Raw genomic sequence first — 26,440 nt, forward strand, 5'->3', positions numbered from 1 at the left:
AATGGAAAAAAAAAGCTTCTAAAATTGTTTCAAATGTAAACAGCAACATGTTGGTTGTTTTTATAACGGAGAATAATGTTGCTTGTTTTTTAATGGGTTTTCAATCAGGCCAATTCCAAAGTAGGTGTCCATACACAACTGAGTAACTTTTGTTTTGGACCAATATTAAAGACAAGTGTTTGAAAGAAGAAAACAGCGACATAAGGTTTTCTGTACAAAGGTGGTGGATGAGTTCCTTTGGAGAGTCAGGAAATGCGCACAGAAATCTGTGGAAGTGACCCAAGTGAGCAATCACATATTTCCTCTACCAAAAAGTGATCATAAAAAAAGCTGAAACACTATTTAAAGCTGACTTTTCCATAGCATTAATGCAAAAGAGCCCTTGAACCTTACAACTCAGCTCCTCTGGATCACCCAAATGTAACCTCACAAATAACTAACGTGTGCACACGTTCAAGAGTGAACATATTGGACTGGCTTGTACAGAATCCAGGACTGCTTTGCAATTAATGTAGTATGGCAGCTGTAGGAATGATTCATATCAGGGCATCACTTAACACCACATAAATTAATGAAGTGAGAATGTAGTGGTTGACAACACTTACTATTTTGTCTGTTACTATGACATACTTGTTCTGCGAATGAAAGGTTATATCCCCTTAAGCATGGTTGACAAAGCTCTTGGACTTTGCTAGCCTAAAAGGTCCTTTTTCATCTCTAATTTCTATGATTCAACTACTGGAAAATGTCGGTATTATGGAGAAAAATCATGTTTATCAGAGTATCAGAGGGACCATTTATAGAACTGGGACAGAAACGCATGCAAGGCAAGTTAGCTGCAAATACATTTGCTGAAAACACATTAGCACATCTTTTGAGCAAAGCCTAGTTCTTCATGGAGACCAGCCTGACATTTGTATTTTGACATATTTATTACTCTATTTATTTATTTATTTATTTATTTTACTTGTACATTTCTATCCTACTTATTTTATTTTGTTGGTATGTTTGGTTCTGTTCTCTGTCTCCCCCTTTTAGACTGTGAGCCCACTGTTGGGTAGGGACTGTCTCTATGTGATGCCAATTTGTACTTCCCAAGCGCTTAGTACAGTGCTCTGCACATAGTAAGCGCTCAATAAATACGATTGATTGATTGATTGATTGATTGATTTGTAGGTGTCAACGGGGATGACTGGGGCCCTCTGCCTTAGAGACTGACGAATTATCACTTTTCCTTGAGCAAAAGATGGGCGGCTGCTTTTCAAATTCTTTAAGTAAACCTGACTTTTTCCTTCCAATTTCTTTTGTAGTTTCAAGTAACTCTGAATCCACCTTTCAATTCATTTGTGCCCATCAATCGTATTTATTGAGCGTCTTCTGTGTGCAGAGTACTGTACTAAGCACTTCGGGTAGTACAACACAGTTGGTAGACGCGTTCCCTTCCCACAACGAGCTTACAGTCTACTGTTGCGCTAATATGACAGACAGGATTGTTTTTGAGACCTTTTTCGTTTGAATTAAAAAGTTGACCTTTCTCAACAGATAAGTACAAAGAAATTATTCTTCCATACACATTTTTGTTCCTCTCACCAGGCAATATACTGGTGGTACAATGAATCAAATCAACAATCCTTTACTAGAGTCTCGAGCATGGGGCAATCAATCTCCAAGGCTATAATACAAACAGCCCAGGCTTGGTCAGGTTTATGCTAAATTCTGCCCGCAGGATATAGGAAGTTTGAAGAGGGTCTAAACTTGGACCCAACCCATCTTCCCCTCCCTTGTCTAGTTTCGCTGCTAATAAAGTCTTTGACGAGTCCTTGAAGAATTCCTCAGTCTCTAGGAAACAACCCTTAAAACCTCCAAGGTGCTAAGGATTCAGAGCCTGGAAGGTTGGCTGGCAAAACAAAGAACGGACTAAAGGCATTTTTCCTTCTCATCCTGTTGTGCGCAGCCCAGAGTTGGTACTGGAAGCTGGGAATACCTTTGGCAGTGTATTCCCTGGGGCTCCCAGAATAGCCAGGAAGAGACAAAAAAATTAGCATTTGGAGAATTAACAGAATTATTAACAGAATTAATTATTATTTAACAGAAGCAAATGTAACTGCAGGTGATAGTCATTGTAAATCTAGGGTCCTTTGTTTCAACCTTCAATTTCTTCCCCAGGACTATTTCTGGGCTTATTACTATACTTATCACTATAACAAAAATGGAGGAAACAGATGACATTTTGGGGATTATTTTGGTTTATGAAGGGCCAGATTAAGCTATCACTTAATGGCCTGCACAACTAAACTAAAACACGATGCCAATGCTAAAAGTAATATATTTCCAATCCCCAAAGAAAAAACTTTCTAGTTGAATATTAGGTTCCCTGCTTGAGATCGAGGACCCGAGTCTGATTTGCCTTTAATCAAAAAAACTGAATATCTTAAGTATTTCTAAAGACTCCATTTTTTTTTAGTTTCAATGCCTCAAGATGTGCAGCACACAGATTCAATTTGTTTTTGGTTTTGAGTGTTTTGAACAAACCACAGTTTCTGAAATATACTGCTCAACACATTTTCTTTTACTTCCCACTTCAGCAGTTCAGATTTTAAAGCAGTTATATCTGCTTAATTCTGTAACCCTATAATATTTAATTTGGTGGGAAATATGCCACCGAACATTCAAATGCAAGTGTGTATGCAGAGTTTCCATATGTGCCTACGTGTGGCTCAGCATACCTTCCTAGCCATCATGAAGCTTATCAACCACAGGCAGTTTTGCATAGATGCATACGCTTTGTCAGATGCGCTTTCCCCGATATATTTATTTTTAATTAATATAAAATTTGGGGGAAAACTGGGGAGGAGGATAATGAATGACACTTTATATGGAGCCTGGATATTTTTCAGAAAAAATCTGTTTTCCTTGAAAATTAATAGTCCTACATCTACCATAACAGTAAGGCATTTTTTGTAATATTTTTAAAGGTGTGATGGAGTAGGAAAAGGGACAGTAACTGATTGTAGATAAAAAGGATGCTCAGTAGGCAGAATAATCTATTACTTAAAGTACCGGTACATGGGAATAATTTGGAAAAGGAAAGCAAAACCTCCTGGGAAGCAGCCTATGTGGTAGTAGCCACCACGGCAATTTACAACCTACTTCTTATCAAGTAGCCCAAATCCTTCCTTTCGGCTGCCTCACTTGGCAACATGGGCCAATTAATGCTCTTAGAGTGGGATTTCACCCATGACCCGATCAGCAAACTCCAACCAGGTTCATTATCCTCTCCCTGCATGCCAAAGGCAGGAACGGGGCTGCCTCTTCCTTCCTTCCTTCTTTCATTCATTCAATTGTATTTATTGAGCGCTTACTGTGTGCAAAGCACTGTACTAAGTGCTTGGGAAAGCACGATGTAACATCAGACACATTCCTTGCCCACAACTAGCTCAGAGTCTAGAGGGGGAGACAGACATTCATATAAATAAATAAATTACAGATATATACATTCGTGCTGTGGGGAATCTAATCTGTCATGCTGAATCACATAACAATAATAATAATAACGATGGTATTTGTTAAACACTTACTATGTGCCAAGCACTGTTCTAAAAGCTGGGGTAGATACAAAGTAGTCAGGTTGTCCCATGTGGGGCTCACAGTGAGCCCCACCCCCCATTTTACAGATGTGGTCACTGAGGCCCACAGAAGTGATTTGCCCAAAGTCACACAGCAGACAAGTGGCAGAGCCCCAAGCCCGGACTCTTTCCATTAAGCCAACTTGTACTTTCCAAGCGCTTAGTACAGTGCTCTGTACACAGTAAGCGCTCAATAAATACGATTGATCAAGCCATGCTGCTCCTCACATAATTCATCACTGTCCAATATATCATAGGCTTTAAACATTGACAAGAGGACTTAGTGAAAACAGAAACGTAAAGCCCCCAAAGACTTGCCAGTCTTTAAGAGAACACCTTTCAAAGGACTACCTATTCTTGCTTTCATTAGTCTCAGACCCATAAGACTCCTCCAATCCAAGCTTCTGGAACCATTTTCCCAGGAAGGAGTCTGAAATGGAGAACTTCTTGCAACCAGAATTTCCCTCGAATCAAGCCTTGAAAATGTCACAACGCTATACAAATCCATATGTTAACAAGATGAATCAATAATAATACAGTATTGGTAATAGATGTCCAATCCACAACTAGAGCTTTTTGAATCAACAGCCCCATGCTTATAAACACCGTATCCTGATTTTTAAGCCAGAGCCATCTAGGATCATCTAGGAACTTCCAATCCTCCCTCTGGGTCTTTTTACCAACATGTAAATTAAATATAAAAGAGCATGCTGACTTTTCATTTTGAAAGCACAAATCTCTACCTCTCTAATGGGAAATGGAGTGAGAGTCATTTCCAGTTAGGGCACAAACTAAGCATGGTTTCATAATGTGGCTTATGGAATAACCACCATGGGGAGTCAATATCAAAATCGGAACCAAATCTGCTTTGGTCGCTTTCTACTGTTTTGGAACATTATTACTTCCTTCCGCTTTCCTGAAGCCAAAATAAGTACAATGAGGAGGTATTAGAATTAGTAAGGAAAATCACCTCCAATGATAAGTTTAATATCTGAACAAAGACCTTATGAAGACTGAGCCTAAAAGTCAGAGTGGTAATGGCACGCAGCCCTTCCGAAAGCAGGTGCAGTCACACACCAAAGGACTGACCTTCCTGTCCACATTATGAGAGGAACAGGAGGGCACACATCAGTCTTTTCTGCCATATCTACACATAAAAATAGAGCTCACTGTAAATTGAATCATTTTGAATACAACGGATGAGTACGCAGATTGCATAGGAGAGCTAGAGATGAGGAGAGAGAGATTTAAGAAGAAAACAGAGAAAGAAGGAAAGAAAGAGAGAGGACTAGGGTAACAAAGAGGGAATAAAAATAATATTTACTCACCTTGATTTCTCTGGAGCCCTCTTATAAGCGAAATTCGGTGTTCTATTTAAGTCTTGGTTCCCAGGAAAGGCCCACACCTCAACACATCACTACAAAAGGAAACAAGAATGTCATTTAGTTGTGCAAAATGAACCCCATTTATCTGTGAATGACTCCCTCTGCAAAAAACCCCTTTCCACTAACCAATGTCCACATTCTGGCACCACTGCTTCCTATGCTAATCAAAGCATCAGGAAAGAGGGTAGACTGAACAAATTTAAGAAGGGGTTCCAGGGATTTCTTGGCCAAGATCTGTTCATATTTCACAGGACTCCTGCAGCAGAAATCAGTGTTTAGAATTGCTTCGTGAAAATTTTCTACTAGCCATCTCAACCTCTTGCCCCACCTCCCCAAACCACCGAGAATTCTGATTTTCTTCCACATCCCATACCGTTTCTTTTTGCTACCTTCCACACTCTGTATTGATGCAGTTAGGGCAGGGTAGCTGACAGACACCTGGAGATGAAAGCACTCCCAAGGCAGCAGGACGATCTCCTTCCAAAACCTCTGGCAAGAAGCTGAGGGAAAGGCCTTGGACTCCTATACCCACTCACTCCAGAGGCCCAGCACAAAGCCCAGTTTGCTTGAGAAGCAGTGTGGACTAGTGGATAGAACACAATCCTGGGAGTCAAAAAGACCTGGGACAGAATCCCAGCTCTGCCACTTATCCCTTGTGTGATCTTGGACAAGTCACTTAACTTCTCCTTGCCTCAGTTACCTCATCTGGAAAATGGGGATTAAGATTGTGAGCCTCAAGTAGGATAAGGACTGTGGCCAACCTAACTAGCTTGTATCTACCCCAATGCTTACTATGTGCCTGGCACACAGTATGTACTTAAAAAAATACTATAAAAAAACGAACACTGAAGCCATCACCGCTCTGGCAAGAATGTTGCAAGTTAGGTGGATGGCTCACATTAACAGGGCCCTATTTTTATTATCCTATTTTACAGGACCCATTTTGAATAAACTGAAAGGTAATCGGTCCCTAATTCATTAATATGTATTTACAGGGAGACTGGCACAAAATTTTATTATGTTTTTATTTACGTGAACCCTGCACAAAATACTGAAAGACCAGCATCTGCTTTACATAGAGAACTGCACTGTGAACCAGGTACCTAAAATCATGGAGACCTTTGTAGATCATCCCGTTCACTTCCTTGCCTTTTAAGGAGGTAACTTGTATGCCCACAGCCCAGTGGATTCCTCACTTCTTCTGAATTAAGATATGCAGGGAAAGAAATTCCCACATCCTCCTTCACCATGTTTAACAATTCTCATCGTCAATGACATTCCCACTGTCTAACCAAAATACTCTCCAGTTGCTTTTCAGAATCACCTTTCGTGGAGACAGAAGCTTCCATCTAACACATTGCCATTTGAAATGTGGCACGCAAAATGCAGACAAAACAAATCACTCTTGCGGTCCACAACTATAATTCACTGAGTCCCTATTTTATGCAGATAACTGTTACAAATGAGCATTCGTGACTTTAACTAATGCAGCTAGTTGATGCGGAAGTTGTGATAGTTTCTTTTTCTTTTTTCATGAGGCACTAGAAAAGTCAGTTCATTGAGCACCCTGAGGGACTTGGACCTTGTCTAATTCCCACCTGCATATTATTTCCCAGTCCTTCGTACACACATTAAGGGCTTAGTAAATACTATCACAACTACTTTCCCCAGCAGTCTCATGTTCTGAACACAGAAAGTACTTAATAAATACCATTCATTGATTGAGGTGAAGTGGCCTAGGGGAAGAACATGAGACTGGGAGTCAGGGCACTCAGGTCCTGTCCCAACTCTGCTGGGCAAGTCACTTAACCTCTCTAGGCCTCAGGTTCCACAACTGTTAAATGGGAATAAGATAATCTGCTCTCCCTGACTCTGAGATTAGGGACTCTGTGTACGATGTGGTGGCTGGTTTAGCCTAAGGCAGCCCCAAGGGACCTATTTTGAACTGCAGGTACCCTCAAAGTCTTTGCCACCTCCAACAAAGATCCTTCGATGGGGCTGGGAAACCTTTGGAATTCCAAAGGGTTCTAGCAGGACAGTTGTACCTTGGCCCTTTTCATCATCATCATCATCAATCGTATTCATTGAGCGCTTACTATGTGCAGAGCACTGTACTAATCGCTTGGGAAGTACAAATTGGCAACACATAGAGACAGTCCCTACCCAACAGTGGGCTCACAGTCTAAAAGGGGGAGACAGAGAACAAAACCAAACATACTAACAAATTAAGATAAATAGAATAGATATGTACAAGTAAAATAGAGTAATAAATATGTACAAACATATATACATATATATAGGCACATAGAAAGCACTTCACAAATGCCACAACTATAACAGCATTATATTATTATTAAGGCATACTGAATAGATCAGGTGTAACAAGTCTGACCTTGGACTTACAACACAATTGGTTCCTGAAAAACGCAACCTAGGGGTGTGAATTGAAGTCGGAATCAGCCTTCCCCTCGGAATAATAATGACGGCATTTATTAAGCGCTTACTACGTGCCAAGCACTGTTCCAAGCGCTGGGGAGGTTACGAGGCCATCAGGTTGTCCCACAGGGGGCTCACGGTCTTAGTCCCCATTTTACAGATGAGGGAACTGAGGCCCAGAGGAGCGAAGTGACTTGCCCAAAGTCACACAGCTGACAATTGGCAGAGCCAGGAACGACGATCTTCAGGATTTTCAGGATGCAACCCGCCCCACCAAACCTAAAACCACCCTGAGTTGGGTGGGAGAGGGGTCCCTGGAACCAGGCAAGCCCTCTAAAAGTCTCTGAACCAGAAGCCATGCCTAGCCTGGCCCCAATCCTCTTCACAGACACTGGGGCCTCACTTAAACTGCCTCAAATTCCAGTGAGAGTTGGAGAGGGCCCCTTTGATGTTACCTAGCCTATCTCATTTTGTTCCCCTCTGTCTCCAAAAAAAATGGTGTTCTGATGGATTTTCAGCACACCTCCTTTCCTTCTCATTGTAGTGACCATGATGGGTTTAGATCGAGGGTCTAATAATGTTTGCATTGGGACTGGGAGAGACAGGCGTTGGCATTAGAGGCAGTTGCCTGAGCTCACTGCCACCAGTACCCTTGAAGGGCTAAAGCCAATCACCGCAGTACTGGAGAAGGGACAGCACATCCAGAATCAGGAGCGCTCAGTTTCTGGGGAGAGGGAGGCTGAGAGAGTCAGTCAGACGGTCAATCGTATTTATTGAGTGCTTACTGTGTGCAGAACACTGTACTAAGCACTTGGGAGAGTACAACATTAGAGAGACATTCCCTGCTCACAATGAGCTTACAGTCTAGAGGGGGAGAGGGGGTAACCTTCACCTGGGTAGGCCAACCGGTGTTTTCTTGGTCTCCAAATCCAGCAGAATCTGCATCTTGTCATGTAATCGGGAATGGAGGCAATGATGCAAATGCTACACTCGCCCCAAGTGACTCTTCATGAATCATCTGAGTCTCTGAGGCAACCCGTACTCCAAGCCCTGGCCTAGAAATCCTTCAGTCAAACCTGTTGGCAAAGTCCAAGACTGACTCACGCCATCTCTCACCCAACAGGCCCAACAGCAACTACAGTGATGATTAGCCAGAAAAACCAGCAACCATGCAAAGGTGCTTTCTGCAGCCCGGCCTAGAAACACTCGCCAAGTTCGCCGTTTCCCTTGGGCCTAAACTGCAGCAATTGCCAGTGCCAAGTAAGATTCCCCATCTGCTGAATGCTTCTGGCAAACCGTCTGAGATGCTGGAGCTGAAAGAAGTCATATGTCAAGACAATGTTCACTTTGTTGCCATTACAGCTGTGGATTCTCTTTAACGTGAAAGTGATCGGCACTAGCAGTCTTTCTCTTTCTTCGCCTTGCCAGAGGGTAGTGTTTCAAAATGTTCTAAATACAGTCCTGAGGGTCAAAATGTGTGCTCATCCTTAGTCACTGAATTGAGAAAGGGGAAAAAAAGTCTATTAACTTTCTATAAAACTGAGTGCCAGCATCTGGTTTGTGCTTGCCCTGAAGTATCCAGCAAAGGAACCAGGTAGCAAATCCCAGGGGAGGAATCACCGTGCCAAAAGGTACTGCCTGCCAACTTCTGACAATCCCGGTTTTAAGTTTCAGAACATTACTGGTAAACCTAGAATCAGGTGTTGTTACGCAAAGGAAACTGCAGACAAGCTGCCTCCTAAAAACAAAATTTGCAAACTCAAGCCTCCCTCCCTCCTCCTCAATGGAGTTTTTCCTAATTTCCTTGGGTCTGACGAATCTTCAGGCAGAATCTGGACTCTGTTTATTCTTTTCAAGTGCTGGTTATGCCAACTCCCTGTTAACCAAGCAGAGAGGCCCTGAATCAGGCAACTCTGAGCATAGGCAAAATATTTAATCAAAGGTCTCGCTTCAAAATCTAATGTCTCCTGGAAAACTTGTGAAAGAAAAGCATATATACATATATAGATAGATTTTCAACAAAAGAGAGTCTACTAAATTGTACCAAAAGATAATGTACATAAGCTTTTTGCACTTCTCTTTCTCTGTTGATTGTTAAAAAGTGAAGCATAAAAACAACTGTTACTTTTTCCTCAGTTTGGCTTTGAAAAGATTTATGAGGGGCATCTCCTGCTTCCAATAGTGCTTTATACATGTTATCCTAAAACAACAAATATAAAATGACTGTATATGAGTCATCTATGTGGATTTCCCTTGGTGAATGAATGACAAGGTTTAAACTTCAAGAGACAGTCAACACTAGGCTTATCTGCTATGACATCGTCTCAAATCCAATACTGAATGGCAAATTTCTCTCTCCTGCTCTCTCTTCCTCTCCTCCAATCAATTAACAGTATTTAACTAACCCTTACTCTCTAAAAAGCACTTACTGAGCACTTGGAGTGTTAGTAGACACTATCCCTGCTCTCAGAGAGCTTGCAATCTAGTGAGGGAGTCAGGGAGGGGAAGCAACAGAGTGTAAAGATAATATACTTACATGCTTCAGTGTCAGGAATGGGAGTTTAAGTAGCTAAGTGTTGGGGTAGCAGAAGAGGGGAAAATAGAAGGGCTCCCTGGGGCCCTACTAACACACTCCACCAGTAAGGTCTTGATCTACATGTGCTAGGAATTACTTGTTAAATTCTGGCTTCTTCAGACTAAGGGATTCCCCCATCCCCGGAAACCTGCTGCCCAGTAATTTTTTCATTAAGTTCAATTCATCCACCCCAGAATGGTGCTGGAAAGACAGAGGCCATTTTTTAGATTTTTTTTTTTTTTTTGAGAGTGGAGCTATACTCGTCTTTTTAAGCTAAGAAAGACATCTTTATGCTCTTGTAAATGCTTAGTATAGTGCTCTGAATCTAGTAAGTGTGCAATAAATACCACTCAATTGAAAAAGCTACTGGATGTATGTTTGAATGTATCTGTCGCAGATTCTGTGGGGTCCCATATTTCATCTTCCTCTACAGTGGCCCAGTGAATAGACCTGAGGAATACTTTGTAGCAGAGTCCAGAGGTAGCATATAACCAATCTGAAATATAATTCAGGAAACATCAGTTCTCTGAAATGAATAGAACTATGATTGATTCATGAAGCAGCATGGCGTAGTGGAGCGAGCACAGGTCTGCAACTCTAAAGGTCATGGGGTGCTAATCTTGGCTCCACCACTTGTCTGCTGTGTGACCTTGGGCAAGTCACTTAATTTATCTGTGCCTCAGTTACCTCACCTGTAAAATGGGGATCGAGACTGTGAGCCCTATGTGGGACAGGGACTGAGTCCAACCTGATTTGCTTGTATCCACCTCGGCAATCAATCAATCAATCAATCGCATTTATTGAGTGCTTACTGTGTGCAGAGCACTGTACTAAGCGCTTGGGAAGTACAAGTTGGCAACATATAGAGACAGTCCCTACCCAACAGTGGGCTCACAGTCTAGAAGGGGGAGACAGAGAACAAAACCAAACATATTAACAAAATAAAATAAATAGAATAGATATGTACAAGTAAAATAAATAAATAAATGAGTAATAGATATGTACAAACATATTAGTACAGTGCCTGGCACATAGTAAGCTCTTAACAAATACCATTATTATTATTATTAGCTAAAGTCCAGAGAATGAACAAGGTCTCAGACAGGCTTGCAGCTGGGTGTCTCCAGGTATCTTAATTTTTTTTCAACTATTGGAACTTGCTGCTATATGGATGGACCAGTTCATTCAGATAATCAATGTCTGGTTTGTCAACTTTTCATATAATTGCTTTGCCAAGAATCAGCTAAGGGAAAGAAATGGTCCAAGTGATGTGGAAGGAGGGCTAAGGTTCTTGGATGTTACTCTGGGAACCAATTAGACAATTACATTTATTGAGAGATTATTGTGTGCAGACAACTGTACTAAGCATTTGGGAAAGTACAATACAATGGGGATGGTAGACCCAATCCTTGCCCACAAGGGGCTTGCAGTCTAGATGGAAGACAGCTTAATTTGGGTCAGGGATTTCCCTAAACACCCTAGTCCTCTAGATGGTAGGCTTGCTGTGGGCAGGGAACGTGTCTGTTTATTGTTATACTGTACTCTCGTGGCTCAGTGGAAAGAGCATGGGCTTGGGAGTCAGAGGTCATGGGTTCAAATCCCAACTCCGCCAATTGTCAGCTGTGTGACTTTGGGCAAGTCACTTCACTTCTCTGTGCCTTAGTTACCTCATCTGTAAAATGGGGACGAAGACTGTGAGCCCCGCGTGGGACAACCTGATCACGTTGTAACCTCCCCAGAGCTTAGAACAGTGCTTAGCACATAGTAAGTGCTTAATAAATGCCATCATTATTATTATTATTACTCTCCCAAGTGTTTAGTACAGTGCTGTGCACACAGTAAACAACTGAATGAATTAATGAACCTCAGCAGTCTATGATTTATTTATATTAATGTCTGTCTCCCCCTTAAACTGTAAGCTCAATGTGGGCAGGGAACTTATCTACCAACTCTGCTGTATTATACTCTACCGAGCACTGTGTAATAATAACAATAATGATAGCACTTGTTAAGCGCTTACTATGTGCAAATCACTGTTCTAGACTGTGAGCCCACTGTTGGGTAGGGACTGTCTCTATATGTTGACAACTTGTACTTCCCAAGCGCTTAGTACAGTGCTCTGCACACTGTAAGCACTCAATATGATTGATTTGGACATGGTAAGTGCTCAATAAATGCCAATGATAGGTAATACATAGTCCGAGGCTTTCCAGGATTGCTGCTGGATGTCATATGTTTGGAACATTGCCCTACTGCTTGTGTGAACCGAGGTCCATCTCTCATTAGAATTTGGAGGGGTGGGGTGGGATGGGAAATGAAGGAGGACAAACCCCTTTTTTCTAGGGGAGATGGCAGCAGCAGTGAGCAGGTATAGGGAACCAAAAGGATGGTTTGCAGGGAGGGACAGATGAGGAGGATGGGAAAATAACAGTGGCTTCAGGGCTCAGAAATAACATTCAGGGCAGAACCCAGAAGAAACAAAGAGAAAATATCTAATCAGTTCAAGTAAGCTGCTAGGGATGGTAGAGGGTAGGGAAGAGTGGGTGAGAACCCCTAACTAAATTGAATTTCGTTAACATTCAGTGAGCAGCTCCTGATGTTAAACGGCAGAGGCTGCCCCTCCTCAGGGGACACTGGAGGAAGCAGTGGTCATAATGACATGGGGAAGGGGTGTGTGTGCTCACAAATTGGTCACATTTTCTATTCATATCTTTTGAAGCATGGGAATTTCAAGATCTGCTAATTGTAATATGAAAATGGCCAGTGGATTTCATTTATCATCTCCTATTACTAGTTCCATATTTTTCACATAGGTTTGGGTGAACACAGGCATAATTTCCACAAAATGAGCCCTACGACATCATCACGTTATACCATGCGCCAGCAAGCCACAACACGATTCCCCCCCAACCCACACACCCAACCTCCTACTCCCCGGCTTCCCGGAGGTCAAATGTCTGAGGGAGGCCCTGATCTTGAATTAACTCTTATTTTGGTTTGGTCCTGATTTTATCAGCTTTTAATCAGAGAATGTCTAAATGAAATGTTATAAATCTTCACTGGAATTTTAACATAATTTTCAATTATACAAGTGACAGAGATTTCAGTGGAATACCACATAACTGAATAGGAAACAAGAAGCAATCCCATTAAAATATAGTCCACACCCCACCCCACTGAGCTTGGCAGTTTCCTCACTCACAACTGAGAGAGCTGCCTCACCTGGGGAGTGATGGGGAGAGAGAAGACGAGAGACACACAGAGAGAGAGACAGAGAGAGAAAGTGAATGAGTGTGTGTGTAGATTTTGAGAAAAGTAAATCCTCTGTATCCCCCAAATTAGAGACTAGTGGCTAATTTCTCTTCAGCCCAACTGCCCCCTGGATCCTACTCTGAATGGTGGAAAGTAGCAACTCCCTATTTCTCCCCCAAGGCTTCTCATCCCAGGGTTCCCAAAGGGAAGGCATGGTGGAGAGAAATCATACAGATATCCTCCTTGGGGGACAAGAAGTAGTGTGCAACTGGAACTGGGGATGCTCATTCTACTTCTCCTCAACCCCTGAGAAAATACCATGATAAGCTGGTAACCATATTTTTTTTCAAGTCTAAAATGTATTTGTTGGTCAATTTTTGTACATACACATCAGGCTTTTTTCTATAAGAACACACCAAAGGAGAGATCAGGTCCATTTCTTAATAAAAATAAATGAAAAACTCCCAGTAAGTGCTCAATAATCAACAAACAAGAGTAGGCCAAATCACTCTGTCTCTGCCACTAGAACCCCTTACCCACATCCTCCCTCTGGCTTGGAACTCCCTTATCCCTCACACCTGACATTTCACTGCTCTCCCCAACTTCAAAAAACCTACTAAAATCTCTTGTCCTGCAAGAGGTCTTCCCTGACTAGGCCCCCATTTCTCCAATTTGCCCTCCCTTCTGCATCCCCTATGTGCTTGTTATTCACTCCATCCCCAAAACACTTATGTACCTTTCCTCGTATCTACCATTTCCCCTATCAGATTTTTTTTTATTATCTCTCTCCTTCTAGATTGTAAACTCCTTGTAGGCAGGGAACATGTCTATCAACTCAATTGCATTGTCCTTTTCAAAGCACAGTGCTTGGCACAATAGGCACTCAATAGATACTACCAATTGATTGATATAAACATCTATTTGAAGCTTTCCAGCTTCCATCTCTGCGACCAGTATTTCCTAGAAGTCTTACTCCACTCCTTCAGGCTTCAGAAGCCAATCAATCAATCAACCAGTGGTATTTAGTGAATGCTTACTGTGAGCAGAGCACTGTATTAAGCGCTTGGGAGAGGCACAATGCAGTTGGTAGATACCATCCCTGCTTACAGCCTAATGGTTGTAAATTACAGGTAGGAAAAGCAATGATGTGTGTGTAAATTCTGTGGGGGTGGGAAGTATCTCCATGTTCAGGAGGTGGACTGAGTGCACAGGAGAGGCAGTCTTAAAACTGATTTCTGCATAAAGAAAGAAAAAGCCCTGAGCATATACAGAGCCTGACTTTGGGGTGCAAACCATTTCCTGGCAGGCCGACAAACAGTGAGAAGAATTCTCTTTTGAAGATGATTCTTGTAGTAGAAACAGCTCCTAAATTGGTCCAGCAGTGGAATTTAAATGATGTGCCTCAGTGGTGGAATACATAAAAGCAACCAGAAAAACTTCGGCGTAGGAAGCACGAGGAATCTGGAATCTGGAGGGTGGCCAGTGGCCCTTGTCTGCTCGTCAGGAAAATGCCCCAGTCCTGGACCCACCCACTGAGAGAACAATGCACTGCCTGGCCAGATGACATGCCTGGATTACAACCCACAGGGACCCTGTGCCAAACAGGATTTTAAATTTCCAGATGGTTTTTAATTTAATAAAGGCCATACTATATCCTCGCACTGAAGGGGCAAAATTTCTTTACAATAACAGTAAAACTTCCCTCATTAATTACACTTTCGCCTGAGGAAATGGACTTCTTAACTAATCAATTACTCCCCTTACAGAGCAAGAGGAAGTGCTGTTATACAGACAGAATGGATGGGCTTGCCGAAAGGTCAAGCGGCAGTTGGCATCAGAGCTGAGGAAGACAACCCCCTGCTCCCAATTCCTCCTTTCCCCTGTAAATATGAGAGAACACACTCTCTCCCTTGCCAAATAACTCACCTAAAGATACAGCTCGAAGAAGAGAACCAGCATGACCAGCATAACGGAAAGGGCATGTTCCTGGGAGTCAGGGGATCTGGGTTCTTCCCTGCTGTGACCTTGGACAGGTCATTTCACTTCTCTGTGCCTCTGGTTCCCCCTCTGTAAAATGAGGATCCAGTACCTGTTCTGTCTTCCCTTTGAACTGTGAGCCCCGTGTTGGGTAGGGACTGTCTCACCTGATTATCTTTTATCTACCCCAGTGCTTAGTAGAGTGCTTGGGGTGTAGTAAGTGCTTAACACATACTACAATTATTATTCAAGGTGGTATCCTCAGGGGAGGGGAGAGTTAAGTAACTAACTGCGAAAATTGGCTCTGGTATAGAGGCAAAGCTTTAGATTGGATTTTGGGGGTATGTGTGAGGGGAGGGGATCATTTTATTTGGGTTGGCCATCTCCACTGTCTGAATGCACCAGTTTGTTTGCTCCAACCGCTCTGCTTTGCGTTGGAGGTGGAAACCTGGTCTCAACACTTCCATCCAATATGTGGTTCAAAGTGGCATCTCCCTGACAGCTGTGGAACAACTGAGTGCCACTGCACCCTGTTCTCTTTTCCAAGAATTATTCTTGTTGAAAGAATGACCAAGGTAGCAAATTAGGAGAATGAGATGGAAATTATTTCTCAAATATTTCTAGAGCAACAGACATTACGAACTTTCCTTTACTTGGATTACTAGATTATATTTAGATGTGATTTTAATAATTGATGAGTAACTAATACCCAAAACATTTTTGTCTTTTTGTCATTTTGTGTCCATATAAGAGAAGGAACTATATTGACTAGCTATTTCTTATTAAAATGTCTCAAATATCTTCAACGACTGAAAAAAAATATTTGGAAGCAGATACTTTTTTCGTTCTCGCCTCTCTAAAATGAGAAGTTTGCTGCCGAAGACAAATTGTTGAAGGAAATTGGTTTCACGCTGCCCTTTAATATCCAGGAATAACTTCTTCAGGAGCCTTCAGCAACTTTTCTCACAAAGGGAATGAAGGTCCATTGTTCTCTTGGACTATCCACATATTACTCTGGATCCCTCTACACCAATATCTAGGTTCTCAGAGATAGAGGAAGAAATGAAAAGTTACAATTCCCTTTTTGTTTACTCAATGAATAAAAAAACCCTCTAGCTTTATTGGCTCTCACAGCTGAGATATACAAAATCTTTCATTCATAGTGTATATACACACACACAAACTCTCGCCCTCTCACTCTATTATAACCTCTCTAGGGCTTGAAGATCCCAAACCAGAAGCGAAGTGAAAAGAGCCCAACATTTGTCAACAAAATTCTTTGGCAAGATTCATGGCTCTCCCTAGATAAAATTCCACACATTTCTGCTCATTATATAAGGGGAAAAATCTGACAATCAATCACTGGTGTTATTGAGCACTTACTGTTTGCACAGCACTGTACTAAGCGCCTGGGAGAGTACAATACAATAGAGCTGGTAGACATATTACCTGCTCTCAAAGACCTTGCAGTCCAAAGGGGAAGACAGATTAAATTACAGATATATATTAAGTGCTGAGAGGTGGGGTGGGGTGAATATCAGGTGCCTAAAGGATACAGATCCAAGCGTATGCAGAAGGGAGGGGGAGAAGGGGAAAAGAGGGCTTAATTGGGGAAGGCCACGGAGGAGATGTGATTTTAGTAGGGTTTTAAGGGTGGGGAAAGTGGTGGACTCTTGGTAAGGCAGCAGGAAGGAGTGCCAGGCCAGAGGCTGGATGTGTGCAAGGGGGTATGTGGTCAGATGGACAAAATCAAGTTACAGTGAGTAGGTTGGCACTGAGGGAGTGAAGCATGTGGACTGAATTGTAGTAGGAAATCTGCAAAATAGGAAGGAGTGAGGTGATTGAGTGCTTTAAAGTCAATGGTAAGGAGTTTTTTTTGACACAGAGGTGGACTGGCAACCTTTGGAGGTCTTCAGTGAGGAGACGTGATCTGAACGGTTTTTTAGAAAGATGATCTGGGAAGCAGAGAAGCAGCCTGGCATAATGGATAGAGCACAAGCCTGGGAGTCACAAGGTCACGAGTTCTAATCCTGACTCCATCACTTGTTTGCTGCATGATCCTGGGCATGTCACTTCACTTTTCTGTGCCTCAGTTACCTCATCTGCAAAGTGGGAATTAAGACTATGAGTCCCATGTGGGACAGAACTGTGTCCAACTTGATTTGCTTGTACCCACAGCAGCACTTAGTACCGTGCCTGGCACATAGAAAGTGCTTAAATACCACTATTATTATTATTATTAATAATAGGAGTAGGGAGAGACAGGAGACAGGAAGGTTAGCGAAGAAGCTGATCCAGTAGTCAAGGCAGGAGAGGTTACCCTCCAGGAAGCCTTCCCAGACTGAGCCCCCCCTTTTCCTCTCCTCCTCCCCTCCCCATTGCCCCCCTCCCTCCCTCTGCCCTTCCCCCTCCCCACAGCACTGGTGTATATTTGTACATATTTACTACTCCATTTTATTAATGATGTGTATATAGGTATAATTCTATTTATTCTGATGGTACTGACACCTGTCTACTTGTTTAGTTTTTTTTGGTCTGTCTCCCCCTTCTAGACTGTGATCCCATTGCTGGATAGGGACCATCTCTATATGCTGCCAATTTGTACTTCTTAAGTGCTTAGTACAGTGCTCTGCACATAGTAAGCGCTCAATAAATACAATTGAATGAATGAATGAAATAAAGGGCTTGTATCAATGTAGTAGCAGTCCATCTGGAGAGGAAAGGGTAGATTTTAATATGACTAAAATTCATGCTTCAAAAGCTGTGTTATTTTGTTTACATGATTAGTGTTACGGGTAACCAAGTTTATTTTGTTTCTGGCCATAACACTGTGGCCAGTGTTTAGACTGTGAGCCCACTGTTGGGTAGGGACTGTCTCTATATGTTGCCAATTTGTACTTCCCAAGCGCTTAGTACAGTGCTCTGCACATAGTAAGCGCTCAATAAATACGATTGATGATGATGATGATAACACTACTAGGCAGCTTCTTTATGGAACATATAAGCTATTCTGATTTTAAACTTTCAAGACACAGCAATTACTCCTCCTGAGTTTTTAGTACAGCTGCTGTTACAAGGACACTTTGGTAGTGACTCATTTGCATGGGAACATCATCTTTCAAATTCTAAAATCCTTTTTAACTTTTCAGAAAGTGTGAGGGGAAAATGACTTTTCATTTCCACTAAAAACCTCCTTCAGTCTCTCAAATCATATTAAGCCAAATTACTCTAAAGGACTGATCAAGTCAAGTCTTTCTGAGCAACACTGGTGTCCTCCCCTAACCATTAAACTGGTGAAATTACACAAAGGAACAAAATCCTGAGTGGCTCCCAAGTGGACTGTTATCCCATGTGTTTGATGTCCAGTATGAGATACACTATGTTCCACCCCTATTGTTTTAATCCTTCCTCAGATGTGGAGCTTCAAAAGAGCTACGGATAGTGGTGTTTCAAATTACCCATCTGCTGAAAATTTTCTCTTTCATCATCATCAGAAAAGATGGAGACTCTGTGAGCGAAATCGCCCAGTCCAGTAAGGACTTTGGTCACTTTTTTTCAAAAAGTTAGCATTTGCGGGGAAGTCAGAAGTGGGGTAACGAGAAACTGCTTTTCCTATTCAAAGTTGTGCAAAGTTTCTCATATCTGTATTGACCAATAATACTGCTGTCCAAACTCTGCATGAATCATTAAAATTTTTCACCCTTGCTTCCAATGAAAATGGTCCCTGGAAGTCAGGAAAACATTGTCTGAAGAACTAGTATTGACTCTTCTCATCTTCTTTCTGACTGGGGATCTTTTAGTCCTTTAGGCACTCTGATTTTAAGTGAAATATTTGATCTGTGATGATGGTGAGCTTTCAAAGGATGAAAGCTTCAAGAAACAATGAGCAGATGATGCCCCCATTCCAGTCCACACTCTCTTGCGTGAACCTCTATCTCTTTTCTTTTCTTCTTTGATTTTTTTAAAGCAGGCCTGCAGAACCTCAAGAAATATAATTTCGGCAAGTTCCAAGCCTGGGATTCTTTTCTCTCTCTCTCACTTTTCATGTTGTCAGTCTCAACTGTGGCTCTCCATAAGGGAAGTTTCAGCTTAAACAGGCACAGTGGGAGAAAATCCATCTTAGCACGACTCACACAAATAACTAAGCCTGGCCCCTCCTTCAGTAGGTCACTGGGATTGCTTCACAGTGTAGGTGGAGAACCTCTAACATTTATGGATTTTAATTCTTCCAATAACCCTCTCAATAGGGTTGAGATATACTGATTTTTTTTATCCCATAGAAATCTGAGCCCACCACTCTTTCCTCAATTTTCATCCCACTTGCCCATGTACACACTCAATGACTAATGCAATTTTCTACTGGTAGAAATAAATTCTAGACAAACGAGAGGAAACCTCTAGACCAACGAGCAATGAGTACCACCAGACAGTGAGGAGGTGAAACTGGCACTTGGAAGAAAACTGCCAGATGAAAAAACTTGGAACAGCCACTTTATGAACCACTCTGTCACACTAATTACACTTGCTGGATTTCCAAACTCTTTCTTAAAACAAAACAAAATCCGGGAAAGACAGCCGGTGACAACTTGCAAGACAGTTACTTAGGTTCGGTTATCTCCTCCTTTAAGAGAAGAAGCCAAGTGCAGGTAAACCTACCAATCACACGAAAAACCACTGGGTGCCTAGGGAAGAATTCCCAGTTTTCAGGGTATTCCGGAAAGTGGACCTAATATCAAAATCAGCGAATGTCTTGTGTGTTTAAGAAAGATGTAAAAGCTTGAGGAAATGAGACAGCTTCCGGAAAAGATCTCTGCGTCTGCCATGTACAGGATGCAGAAAACAAAAGATCGGCTCGCTGCTCTTTCTTTGCCTCATGCAAGTCTGTCAGTTACATCCACTGATTTAGTGGTTCCCAGATGTTTCTTTATGGCCGCGAAACCTCTCAGTTGCCATATGCTCCTGGTGTATATTTGGACACTCTTCAGGAGCAGCCTGTGACTAACAATTGTACCTGATTAGCCAGGAAGCCTAGCTCCGGGCTAACCACCCCAACAAGCTGAACATTCTTGAGGCTTTAGGTCAGTCAGCCCTGTGAAACGAAGACTGCTCCCCTACGCTAATTATTTCAATTGGGTTGCGGGCTATGATGTCTGCAGATTTTTCCTACACTTTGGCCTGTGTGCTCTGAACTGCCGCTGCCAGCCACCGTGGTCATGGATCTGCAATGCAGACTGTCAGTGGAGCCTGTGACTGGGCTCCTTGGGCATTCCTGCGGCATGATGCACTTTGGGCTCATCCTCTGCTGGAGGTCTCTGCTATGAGGTCAGCAGGATGTGGACATGTCAGGGCTCTTCCCAAGGGCCAGCTTATGAGGAGGGATTTTTTTGACTTGCCCTTAGCCTTACTATAGGGTGCTGCAAGTGAAGCCACATTTAATACAAACTCTAGTTTTAAGTTGCCTTAATTTTCTGAAACAAAACCCACCGCCTCCTCCCGCAATCCTTACTACTTTCCATTTACAAATGATTCCCAGAAAAACAGAAACAAGGTCTGTTTCTTAGAGAAGCCCCCGGCGCGTCAGAAAAACAAGCTTTGCACGGCTCATTCCTTGTCATCTCAGAAGCTGCAGCTCATTGTTGTGGTCTCTTGCATAGCCCGGCAGGAGATCAGAAGTGGGGGAAAAAAAGGATCAGATTATCATCTTGGAAAGTGATGGTCAAAAGTGGAAAAAAAGGGTCACAGATTATCTTGGAAAGGGACGGTCAAAAGTGGGGAAGAAATGGCTCAGATTATCTTGGTGAGGGATGGTATGGACTGCTTCTGAGGTAAAGTTTCCTCACAACAGTAGTAAGAGTAATTATAAAGTGCCAAATAACTGTGCTAAGTGCTGGCAAGAAGTACACTGATTAAAAGTAAACATTGTCTCTGGCCCTTAAGGGGTTCAAAAGCCAAGAGTAAGGGGCCTGGAGAAGGGTTGGAGGATACACACAGAGAAGGTGAAACAAAAAACAGAAAACCACAAAAGACAATGTCAAGGGACTCTGCCAAGGCTCGCCTAGTCTAACAGGACATTCCCCAATTCTTCTCTCTACCAAGCTGACAGAAGATGAATAACTCTTCTTGGTAAATTCAAGGGTTTGGTGCTAAAACACAATGGAATTTTTTTTTTTTTTGTATTCGTTAAGCACTTGCTACACGAACACTGTTCTAAGTGCTGGGTAGGTACAAGTTAATTAGGTCGGACACAGTCCCTGTCCCACATAGGGCTAACAGTTTAAGTAGGAGGGAGATCAGTTATTTGATTCCCATTTTTCAGTTGAGGAAGCTGAGGTACGGAGAAGTTAGACGACTTGCCCAAGGTCACCAAGCAAGAAGGCAAGCCAGGATTAGAAGTCATGCCCTCTGATTTCCGGGTCCATGCTCTTTCCGCTAGGCCACTCTGCTCCTCAAACTTGAACCCAGAGCATGGAAAGTAAATGACAAGTGAATGACCCAGTGATGAAACTGGGTATTGTTGTCCCTGGGGCCATATTTGCACCCATGCCTTAGGGAGTCTTCTTTTCTGCCCTTGAACCCTTAGGGGTTGGAGAATTGGAGGGAGGAAAGAGGTGCTGAAATGAACACTGTGGCAACTTCCCTTTCACCAACCCACTCCAGAGGGGGATTTTTAGTATACATGTTGTAGCACGGCTGGAGGCGACAGATACAGACACAAATTTGTGCTCAAAAGGACATTAGTGTATATATGTTTGCACAGATTTTTTACCCTATTTTATTTGTACATATTTACTATTCTGTTTATTTTGTTAATGATGTGCATCTAGCTTTACTTCTATTTATTCTAATGACTTGACACCTGTCCACATGTTTTGTTTCGCTGTCTGCCCGTTGTTGGGTAGAGACCGTCTCTAGATGTTGCCAACTTGTACTTCCCAAGCGCCTAGCACAGTGCTCTGCACACAGTAGGTGCTCAATAAATACGATTGAATGAATGAATGAATGAATTAGCCTGTCCTTAAAGGGCCAGGCACACAGAGCTCTGGAGCCCTGCATCCCCTCTGGGCAATAATCAATCAATCAATCAATCGTATTTATTGAGCGCTTACTGTGTGCAGAGTACTGTACTAAGCACTTGGGAAGTACAAGTACAAGTACAATAAGCGACCATATGTCCCTCACTGGGAGAATTGCAAACTCCTCAGGGTAGGGACCATGTCTTTGACTTCTATTACATGTTTCCAAATGCCATCTGCCCTTAACTGCTGTTAATGCTGCCGACTAGAAAAGATGTTCACAAACTTGGCGGGGGTGGGGGGGGGGCGTGGGCTTTGTTGAACCACCCAAAAAGCCTGGGGTCTTGCTTCTGGCTGAAGGGCCAGGGGGAAAGCCAATAACAGAAGAGCAGGGGAAGGGTGGAGGGAGAGGCTCCTCCTTCTCCTCCTACCCAGAAGCAGCATCCACCATTCCCATCAGTGAGGCTGGCTGAAATGGCTGCTCACCAGGCTTCCAGCCAATTTCCTTGGAGGTTTCTAGCACAGCCATTCTGGTGGGTTTCCATCCACGCTGGAAAACTCCAAGATATGCAAAAGATGATAAGGGGAAGGACGGCTGGGTCAACAGCTCACCTTCTCTCCATCACCTCGCCCCCTCCTACCTCATCTCCCTTCTCTCCTTCTCCAGCCCACCCCGCACCCTCCGCTCCTCTGCCGCTAATCTCCTCACCGTACCTCGTTCTCGCCTGTCCCGCCATCGACCCCCGGCCCACGTCATCCCCCGGGCCTGGAATGCCCTCCCTCTGCCCATCCGCCAAGCTAGCTCTCTTCCTCCCTTCAAGGCCCTACTGAGAGCTCACCTCCTCCAGAAGGCCTTCCCAGACTGAGCCCCTTCCTTCCTCTCCCCCTCGACCCCTCTCCATCCCCCCCATCTTACCTCCTTCCCTTCCTCTCAGCACCTGTATATATGTATATATGTTTGTACATATTTATTACTCTATTTTACTTGTACATATCTATTCTATTTATTTTATTTTGTGAATATGTTTGGTTTTGTTCTCTGTTTCCCCCTTTTAGACTGTGAGCCCACTGTTGGGTAGGGACTGTCTCTATGTGTTGCCAACTTGTACTTCCCAAGCACTTAGTACAGTGGTCTGCACACAGTAAGCGCTCAATAAATACGATTGATGATGATGATGTCCACTTCTGGGAATGGAGGGCACACTGTTGGCATGGCTTTCAAGCCAGTTTGGGGAGAATGGGAAAACAGAGCCAACATAAGTCAGTGGTTGAACCAAGGAAGAACACATGGCTTTTCTGCCATCTTTTTGTTGGTACACTGGGTTAGGAACCATCCCACTTTTCAGCCAGGGCAGATCTTGGATTGGGGTAACACATTCAGAGGAGCCTACCAACTCATTTTAATCTCACTCCAGGAACGAAGGGTTTTATTTTTCAGAGAAGAGGCTCTTGTGGGGCATTTGACTGCATATGTGAGCATCTAAACAAATGGCCTCTATTTCACTCATCTGCTCCCTGGCCTGGGCAAACAAGCATCATACATATCTCCCATAAATTGTAATGTCCCCAGATCCGACCTTAGGCTTCTAAAAACCTTTTCCAACCTGACCTGGAACACAAGAATGCCAGAAAGTCCTCCACAAAGTGGCACAATTGTTCATTTGTCCTTCATTTGACATGCTCTTGAAGTTATCAGTTAAAAACAACAATGCACTTAGTTTGGGGTTTTTTTGTTTTCTTTTCCTCTGCCGTGTTTTTCTTTAGCTCATTACCTACACCATTCTACCCCAGGTTCCAAACTGAATAAATCCACTCTGTGACTGAGGTGAGATGAATACCTGAGTAGTATTAGATGGCAGACGATCATTTAACATATTAATACTGTCAGTCATTTCAATCAAAGTCCAAATTGGCCTCTCTTTGTGTTCCAACCCCCACTTCACTGTCTCTGCCAAAGAGAAAACCAAACAGTCCCAAGCAAAGCACAAATTCGGCAAGTCCCTTCATAGACATTTTTTGGCACAATTTCCCAGTCCCTGCCCCAGTTCACCTGCTTAATCATGTTGAGTTTATCTGTGAAAAAAATTTCATGAGCCCAATTCTTCTGCCACTGGATACTGGTGCATTTGGGAAGACCCATGAGGAACAGTTTTCTGCTGGAGCTTTACTTCCCTCTACTAAGACCCCAAAGTGTGAGTGCTTCATCAGCAGTTTTCTGACCCTGAGTGAAACGTATTCAGGAAAAATAATAAGCATTCTATTTCTCACAGCTACACTCAATCCAAAATCCCCTCTCTGTACTTTTAGGGATTAGAAGCCATTTTAAGTCTGTGACACAAATCATACTGGAAAAGAAAAAAAATTCTGACAGTAGGCTAAGGCTGCTCTTCATCTTTCTATCTCCCCAGAATGGTCGGGACACCTAAATTAATACAAGCATTCTCTTCTCTTTAGGTTTGCCAGGAATCTTTACTAAAGTCACACAGTTAGTTCTGTGTCCCTCAATTAAACAGGCCCATTTTTTTAATGTTCTCACTGAAAATATCACTCAATTACTAGTATTTATTGAGCGCTTACTGTTTTCAGAGGACTGGAAAAGAATAATACAATACAGTTGGCGGACACAACTTCTCACCAGGAGTCAAGAGTGGGAGACAGACATTAAAATAAATTACAGATGGAGAAAATGGCAGAGTATGAGGATACATATATAAGTGCTGTGGGCTGAGGGTGTGGTGAATATCGAGTGCATAAAGGGTACAGATCCAGGTGCACAGGCTGCACAGAAGGGAACTGAGACCTTAGAGAAAACTTGGAGGAGATGCGATTTTAGGAGGGGTTTAAAGGTGGGGAGGGTGGTCTGTGGGGAATGAAAGGTGAGGGAGAACCAGGCCAGAAGGAGGATGTGGTCAAGGGGTCAGCAGCAAGATGGATGAGATCGAGGTACAGCGAATAGGTTCTCATTAGACAGGTGAATCAATCAATCAATTCTATTTACTGAGCGCTTACTGTGTGCACAGCACTATGCTAAGAACTTGGGAGAGTACAACATAACCAAGTTGGGAGACACATTCCCTGCCCACAACAAGCTTACAGCCTAGAAGAAGTGTGCAGCTTGGGTTGTTGTAGGAGATCAGCGAAATAAAGTAGGGTGGGGTGATCTGACTGAGAGCCACAAAGCTGATGGCGAGGAGTTTCCATTTGGTGGCAAGAGAAGATACATAAAAGGAAAGAAACACTGCCTTGGATTTATTCGGAGAGATTCTAGTTGATAGGGGGAGGAGGAGGGGAGAGAAGAAACCAGTACAGGATCACAATTCAGAGTCTTTTTAATTCTCAGTAATTCGGGATTCACCATATGCGACCACCCATTTAGCAACTAGGTCAAAAAACAAGAATTCAGGTTGCCAAGTGGTTGGCAATCCATGACGTTTTTTAACTAGCAGGAACGAGTTTTCAAAAAACAGAGTGACTAAAAATAATCCCAAATCAGGCCACCACACCCATCAATCCCCCAAAGTCCACAGCACAGGGAAATGCGGGTAGTGAGAACTAGGTTTGAGCTACTAATGCAGTTCTTTCTTTATTAAACTAATTTTCATTTTAAAAAATGATTACCATTTGACGGGCCTCAAGCATACAGATCCTAGGCAGACCAACTGGCTAACAAATTAGACCCCAAGGGAAGTTTCTGAGCTTGCACTGCCCTGACCGGCACAATACCTCAAATCCAGCAATAACGTAATGCTACACTGTAAATGTTTTCAGCCAGATAGCTCTGGAGTCTTGTGATTCTAGCACCAGCTCAGAGGTTAATAACTCTTTGGAGACCATAGACATATGGGAGCAACACTACTAAGCCCAGATTTGGCTGAGAGCCTAGACAATGTCCATATTGTAAGGGTTAAAACAAACACTGCAGAACACCATAACACTCTGTAGGCTTCACACCCTGGAGGCTCCCAGTTTGACAGATAACAGAGTATGTTTTTTAACACGCCAGTTTTCAAATCTCTCGCAAAATCCTCCTAGAAGAGGGAATGGTCTGGACGAACCAACTTATTCCAAGGGTAACGTGAGGACCATCGGGCAATTTTCTGGGTATGGCCGTGGGGAATCTCACTCTTTACAACCTGGATGTTGGCTGATGGGGCCTCATGCTGGGGACGCAGGACA

The sequence above is a fragment of the Tachyglossus aculeatus genome, chromosome 6, assembly GCF_015852505.1.
Source record: "Tachyglossus aculeatus isolate mTacAcu1 chromosome 6, mTacAcu1.pri, whole genome shotgun sequence".
NCBI lineage: Eukaryota > Metazoa > Chordata > Mammalia > Monotremata > Tachyglossidae > Tachyglossus > Tachyglossus aculeatus.